Genomic DNA, 7,786 nt, shown 5'->3' on the forward strand with positions numbered 1-7,786 from the left:
TCTATCCTTTTCATCACACAGAGCTCCATTGTCTTTGTAGCTGCCCTTTAGGCCTTGGAATTTATTTTTCTTTTTTCAGTGTACAAAGTCTCCAAGTAATTGCTTTGATCAGCTGCTCCAGGGATCACACGTCTGGAACAGCAGAGCACTTAAAAGCCCGTACCCCGAAAGGGCATTGACATTGGAATGAACTGAGAAATCATTCTGTGGAAACAACCTCTTGTCTAAGTGTTGACCAGGTTTATCACTGGGAAAGACATATTCATCTGGACCTGGACTGACAGGTGGGGAGATAGCAGAGAACTCTTTCTCATGCCTGTTACCTTGGAAGACTGCTGCCTCAGATACACTCAGCCTCCCACTTGTACTCCCTGCCCTGAGAGAAAACAAAAATCCTGATGGAGGAAAAAAAAATCTGATGACATATTGTGTGTGTGATGGTGGGGCAGGGAGGGAGATATTGTTATTATTATTATTAATATTATTATTTTGGAGAGGTTTTTTTTTTTTTTTTTTTTTTTTTTTTCTTTTTTTTGCTATTGGGCATGTGTGCCTGCCAGAAAGACAGAGAGAGACAGAGAAGCAGAAAGCGAGAAATCACCCCTAGGGCAGGTGGCCACGCGACAGTCCCTTCTCCTCCATTCTCCTCTTGAGATCTTGGGCAATGCACACACACGTGCCCAGTGTGAGTTTAAGCCACCGGGTCCGGGACGTGAACCACAGTTGACTACATGGAAGTTCAGCAACATAGCCATTATGCCATCTGCTGGTCCCCAGGAGAGATATTATAATAGTTTATCTTACAGTAAATTATTGGTCCATGATGAAGTATTTTGGGCAGAATGCACAGATGAAAAACTTTTAAGAAGACTGTTTCTGGGTCAGCAGGGGGCCTGACGGTTAAGGCATTTCAAGCCCCCACTTGGGGGCTTGAAACTCACTCTGGGCATGTGTGTGTGTGTGTGTGTGCGTGCCCCAAATTCTGATAGAATGGAGGAGAGAGGATTATGGTGTGGCCCGCCTTCCTAGGGGGTGATTTTTCAATTTTCCTCTGTGTCTGTCTCTATCTCTCTCAGTCTTTCTCTGGTGAGAGCATGTGCCTTATGGCAAATACCTAACAACAAAAAAAAAAGCCCAGGGCCAGGGGTGGCAGGGCTCTGAAAGGCTGACCCTCGGGAAGGCTCTGCTCCTCTCTGGAGACCCCGGAGTGTGCCGTGTGCCGTGTGCTTGCTCCGAGGCCGCCGAGGCAGGGGTGGGGGGGGCACTCAGACTCTACTGAGGTGCTGCCTCTCTCTGCTTCTGACTCTCTCTCTGTTTTGTTCATGGAAGAAAGAAAGAAACTAAAAAAACAAAAATATGTAAAGAAAGACAACTGGCTTCAAGCCCAAGAAATTACAGTCCACTTCCCGAGCGGCTGTGAGAAGCTACCAATTAAGAAGTGATATCAGCGTCAGGAAATCTAGGCTCATCTCGCACTCAGCCCACTTCGCATATGTAACCTACGCTGTTTCCAAACTCCTTTTCTAAACAGCCTGTGGGACAGGTCTGACGCCTTCAGCGCTACTGACCTCATGAAGTTGGTTAAGAATCCAAATGAAAACAACAGCTGGTAGAACCATGACAGTAAAAACAGGCAAACATGCGTGCCCAAAATCCCAAGAGGAGAGTGGAGAAGGGACTGCAGCGTGGCCATCCCCCGGGGAGTGATTTCTCACTTTCCCTCTCTCTGTCTCTCTCCAGTGAGTACATGCACCCTATGGCAAAAACCTTGAAAAAAAAAATAGGCAATTTGTGTGTAGGCATTGTCAGTCTAACGTGCTTTTAGAGTGTTTTTTTTTTCTTAAGAATTATTTTATTGGGGCCAGCAGGTGGTATGGTGGTTAAGGGCACTGAACTCCCACATGGCCAACCATGGTTTGAGTCCAAGACCTGACGACTTGCTTTCTCAAACCCCTCCGCACCCTTACTTTGTCCCTCTCTGGTCAAATTAAAATTATTTATTTATTTATTTTTAATTTGACCAGAGACGGACATACAGAGAGAGAAGGAAAGTGAGAAAGCAAGCTGCCGGGACTTGAACCGTGGTTGGCCATGTGGGAGTCTAGTGTCCTTAACCACAATGCCACCTGCTGACGACCCCAAGGTCTGCTTTTAAAACAAAAGAAATCTTTTTTAACTTTTTATTTTGAAATAATGATGGAGTCATAGAAGATTACAAAAAAAAAGTTAAAAAAAAAAAAAAGTAAGTACAGGGTGGTACCATGCACCCTTCACCCAGCATCGCCCAGTGGACACCACGTAACTACAGTAAAATAGCAAAAGCAGGTAACTGGCATTGGTGTAACTCACAGGGCTTTTTTGGATTCCACAAGTGTTACATGTGCTCACATATGTGTGCATGTGTGGGTAGCTGTATGCAGTCTTATCCGTGTGTAGAAGCATGTCAGCACCAGCACAGTCACACGTAGAGCTGTTCTGTCCCCCCGGGCTCCCTCTAAAGCACTTCCCTTAGTAGTATGTCCGCTGCTCCCCTCTCCTCCCGAGTCTTTGGTAACTGGGAATCTGCCCTCCGCTCTGTGACTATTTCAAGAATGGTCTATAAATGGACTCACACTGTAGGTGCGCCTTGGGGTTGCTTTTTTCATTCGTCACCATCCCCTCGAGTTGACTGTTTTGTGTATCAACAGCTAATTCCCTTTAGTTGCTTCATTGTGTTCCGTGGCAAGGACACCACCGGCTGTTTAATCAGTCAGTCCCTTGAATCCTTTGGGATTTGTTCTAGTTTTGGGCCATTATGAGAAAGCTGCTGGGAACTTCAAGGTACTGGGTTTGTGAGAACCTAAGTTTCCATTTCTCTGGGGTCAATGTCCAGCAGTAAAATTCCTGGGTGAAATGTCATTGCATGTTTAATTTTTAAGCTCACTTGTTTTCCAGACCTCATGTACCATTTTACTTACCACCAGTCCAGGGGTGACTCGGTTTCTCCATGTCCCTGCCAGCACTTAAAGTTGTCACTCTTCTCTATTTCAGTCATGGTGAAGCTTTAGGTATTCCAGTAGATATGGGATTTGTAAGTATCTCCTTAGACTGTAGCTTGTCTTTCATCCTCTTACTAGGGTCTTTGACAGAGTAAAAGTTTTAAAAATTCTGACAATGTCTAATTTATGGGGTTTTCCTTTTACACATCATACTTTTGATAGCTAAGCATTTTTTTTTTTTTGGATAGTTTCTTTTTTTTTGCTATAGGGCGCGTGCGCTTGCCAGAAAGACAGAGACAAAAGTGAGAAATCACCCCCCAGGGGGATGGCCACTCTGCCATCTCTTTTCCTCCATTTTCCTCTCAGGATCTTGGGCACGCATGCACATGTGCTCCGCGTGAGTTTAAGCCACCGGGTCCGGGACTCAGACCGCGGTCCACTACGTGGCAGTTCAGCAACATAGCCATTACGCTAACTGCTGGTCCCAATAGCTAAGCATTCTTTATTAGCCTAACTCACAAAAATTTTCTCCCCCAAATTTTCTCGCCTCACATGTATTTTGGTATTCAAGTCTATGATCCATTATGGGTTAAAATTTTTTAAAAAGGTTTTTTTTTTTTTTTTTTTTTCATCGTACATCTTTACAGCATACAAAATGAATGTTTTCAGGCACCAGCGGGTGGCATGGTGATTGAGGTGCTGGACTCCCACATGGCCGACCACAGTTCACATCCTGGACCTGAAGGCTCGCTAATCTACTCTGCCCCCCTCCCCCACCGTTTCTCTCTGGTGAACACATGTGTCCTATAGCAAACCCAAAAATAAATAAATAAATAAATAATAGCAAGAAATAAAGTTAAAATTAAATAATTATTTTTAAAAATTACTTTTGCCAGCATTAATACTTGGGGTATTAGTACCATTAAAATAGCACCCTGCACACTGTCACCTACTCCACAGGCTTGGCATTATTTCAGGTCTACCTTACATTGCCTCACTTCCTTGGTTCTGACATGCCTTCGTCGGTCATTTTACTCCGTGTCGATCACATTCACCCCTAACTTCTTACTGCCTTACTGACTGAGAGACGGTCACTGCACAGACGTTCTGTGTCACAGACACCAGTCACGCTGACAACGTGTCGTGTGCTCGCCTTTCCTGACCCGCGGTCAGTCTGCAGGGAGGAGGGAGGTTTCTCCTCCTTCTCCCCGGTCCCTGCAGCAGCTAGCCCAGGGGTGGCTGGTGTCAGGGTCCGGTGACATTTGTGGAACTGAAGTGCATGTAGTGCTACCATCCTATTTGCAAGGGGAGGGACTTAGCTCCTCTTTACATATTCAGATGTGTTGGGTCAATGGAAAAGTCGTGACGTATTTTTCTGTTTTTCTCTGTAAAAATGCATCATAACTTTTCTGATGACCTAATCATTTGAAAAGATTTTTTTAGGAAGGCAAAATGGGTGAGCCCCTTAACTTAGTTGATAAGGAAGACCAGTCTCACGTGGTTGATGCAGTTTGAAGTCTGGCCTTGGGACCTTGAGAAGCATGCCAGGCCAGGCCTGTGTGCATGTGTGTTCCAAATCCCGACAGTAGGGAGAGGCGGAGGAGCAGAGACTGTGGTATGAGACGGTCCCACTGGGTGTGCTCTGTCCCTCTCCTCTCTTTCTCTTTCTCTGTCTCTTTCTGGTAAGGACACGCGCCCTCTGAAAATGATGATGATGATGAGGATGATGATGACGATGACAGGCAAACCAACCTGAAGGAAGGGGCCAGTAACCTCTCAGTCGGGTTGCTTCTGTGTCTCCTCTGCTGCTGTGCAGGCTAGACCTGGCTGGCCGGCATTACTGATTGGAAGACTGTCAGTCCACAGGCATCCCGAATTAATGACGTCAGTCCTGCAGATCTATGTCCGTGTATTTGTCTTTCTCAGTTTGTTATGAGTCTGCAGAGCAGAGGCAGGAGGGCTGCCTGGCCTGCCCAGAGCCAGTGAGGGCCATTGATTCTGAGATGCAGTGGGACATGGCACTACTGATTCTGAAATACCATTCCATTTCCTTTGCTTATAATTCCATTTAAAGTGTACCTCTCAGGACAGCCAGAGCTTTGCAATTATATACATACATATATCTATATCTGTATCTACATCTGCATACACGCCTATATGCACACACAAATATGGAACATTGTACACATGCACGTGCAACATGTGTATCTGTTCAACAACATACTCTATGTATATAGTGTATATGATATACATATTTGTTGTCATCCTTCCTCAGAGTATCCTCCAAATTCTACCTGTGAGAAATCTTCTGTATAAGCTGTCTACGTTTAGATCCTCATCAATCGACTCCTGGTCCTTATACCGATTTTATTCCAGTTTCCTAAAGACTGAGTGCTTAGATGGTAATAGGGGAGTGGCAGGAATTCACATGCAATGTGAAATTATCTGAAAGCTCACAAGCAAAGGTCGGTACCTTTCTACAGAAATGGCTTCCTCGTGACTTAAAAAACAACTTTTCTTAGGCTTCTGCCAATTGGTTAAAATAATATCGGGGAGGGATCAGCAGTTAGCTGGTTAATGGCTATGTCACTGGACTCCCATGTAGTTGACCGTGGTTCAAGTCCTGGACCCGGTGGCTTAAACTCATGCTCGGGCGCATGTGCATGCCTAAGATCCTGAGAGGAGAACGGAGGAGAAGGGATTTTGGCGTGGCCATCCCCCTTGAGGAGTGTGTGTGTGATTTCTCGCTTTCTGTCTCTCTGTCTTCCTGGTGAGCGCATGTGCCCTATAGCAAAAACCTCTCCAAAAAAATAAATAATCATAATAATATCGGGGAACCCTAGAGAGTTTGCAAATAAACAATGCATATTATCAGGATATGAGCCATGGCATGAAGACAAGATACACGTTTCTGTCTTTAAAGCATCTGAGCAAGTTTTCTGTACAACGATTTTGCAGCATTTAATTCTGAGCTCTGCGCATTATCAGACACTAAAGCATGCCCACCCTCCATAACCTTCTCAGAAATGGTTCTATTAATAGCTAAGAGGATTTACAGACTTAAACTGTACTTTCTTCAAAGTACCCACAACACTGAGCAGGAAAATTGTCACGTGTTATAGAAATGATGATACAAGCTCAAGCTTAGGAAATTCATCTGAGGAAACTATGAATTTAGAAAAATACCCCTCTTAACTGCTTAATGTTCAGACACTCTTAAATTAGTTTATAATTTTCTTTTCCTCTAGGAGTATTTGTAGGAAGTTGCCTCTAATTTTTGTGATTGCTCTAAGAGATCTAATATGTATATTAGAGAGAAATACCCAAGAGCGAATGCCAATAGCCACAAAATCTGTTTAGGTTTGCTGCTTTTTACCATTAACTCCTGAAACCAGCTAACAAAACAGCAATAAGTACTTGCTGTTTTGCTCAAAACTTGTGAATTTGTTTAGACTGGAGAGAACTGGGTCGGATCAGGTAATTACCACCAAGGTTCCAGATTTTCCTTCTGGCTGGTCCGAATGCCAGGTTTTGATAAAGGCATTAAGATAAGTGAGTGAGGATGCTAAAGCTTGCTTATGGTTTTGTTTCTTTCTGGATAAACCCTCTCCCTTGCCTGGCAGGATCCTGGATGGGGACACGGGTGGGGGGTAGGGGGTGGACGGTAGGGAGGAGGGTCTTACCTTGCCCTCAAGCTCAGCTGTGGCGTCCCCTTCATTTTCCGTGGACTGGTGGACGTTCGCATTGTACCCCTCCGCCCTGAACAGAGGCGCGAGCTGCGCCCATGCGGAAGTCCTGGAGGAATGTTTCTGGACACACTCCTGGTTGTCTTGGGGAACCCTGGGCATGTTTTTATGAAAAAGGACCCCCAGGCGTCCAGTTGCCTGGCTTTGCCAGCCCCAGGGTAGGATCCGGTAAGATTCTGTTTGGCTAACACTGTCTTCTCTGAGTCTACTGGGGGCCTCCCTGGAAAGTTACTCTGATCAAAGCGGCAGGATTAACTGTTATGTAGATAAGTCGCTTATCCACAGATCTTTCATGTTCTATTTTGGGTAGAGCTTCTTATTTCCAATGCATATGAGGTATGTTTGGAGTGCCCTCTAAAGGCAGGAATGTCTTCCTAATTCAAATGTAATCCTAAATCAAAACTGTAAGAAAGGATTCAAGTGCTAAGTTTATAGCTTAGAATATAATGATACAGTCAGTAACCGATGGCTGGCCAGAAATCAGCCCTGGCCCTGTGTGACAGGCAGTGGTACTGGATGATCATCTTGGGCTGTGCAGTTGACAGGCAGATGGCCAGCCTAATCTTGCCACCAGTTTCCTTTTCAGTCTCTTAGGCCAGGTTAGTAGCAGTCATCTGTGTAGCTAGACACGCTAAGTTCATACCCCACTTACTCTTGAGGTTATCATACTTTGTATTTACATCATGTGAAATCAGTTAAATTGATTTTCTTAAGTGGTAACTGCCTAATGATTAAGGCAAAAATTGACTTAAAAAATTTGCCAGAGGGCATATGCCCTTGGGGTGGGGGAGGGAGAGAAAAAGAGAAAGAGTGAGCAAGAAGAGGAGGAGGGAGAAGCAAACTAACAGGTTTCCACACGTTCCAATCATCTCTCCTCCCCATCTCGTCCTCTCAGGAATGGGCCTGCATGTCCAGCATGATTCTCAAGTTGCTAGAGCCAGGATTTGAACTTGGGGTGTGCCATCTGGGACCCAGCTCCCTTAACCACTAGGTTACGGGGCTAACCCGCCAAGAATTGACTTTTTTTTTCTTTTTTTTTTTTTTTTTTTTTGCGAGCAAGTA

Source organism: Tupaia chinensis, unplaced genomic scaffold (assembly GCF_000334495.1).
Source record: "Tupaia chinensis unplaced genomic scaffold, TupChi_1.0 Scaffold000046_3, whole genome shotgun sequence".
NCBI lineage: Eukaryota > Metazoa > Chordata > Mammalia > Scandentia > Tupaiidae > Tupaia > Tupaia belangeri.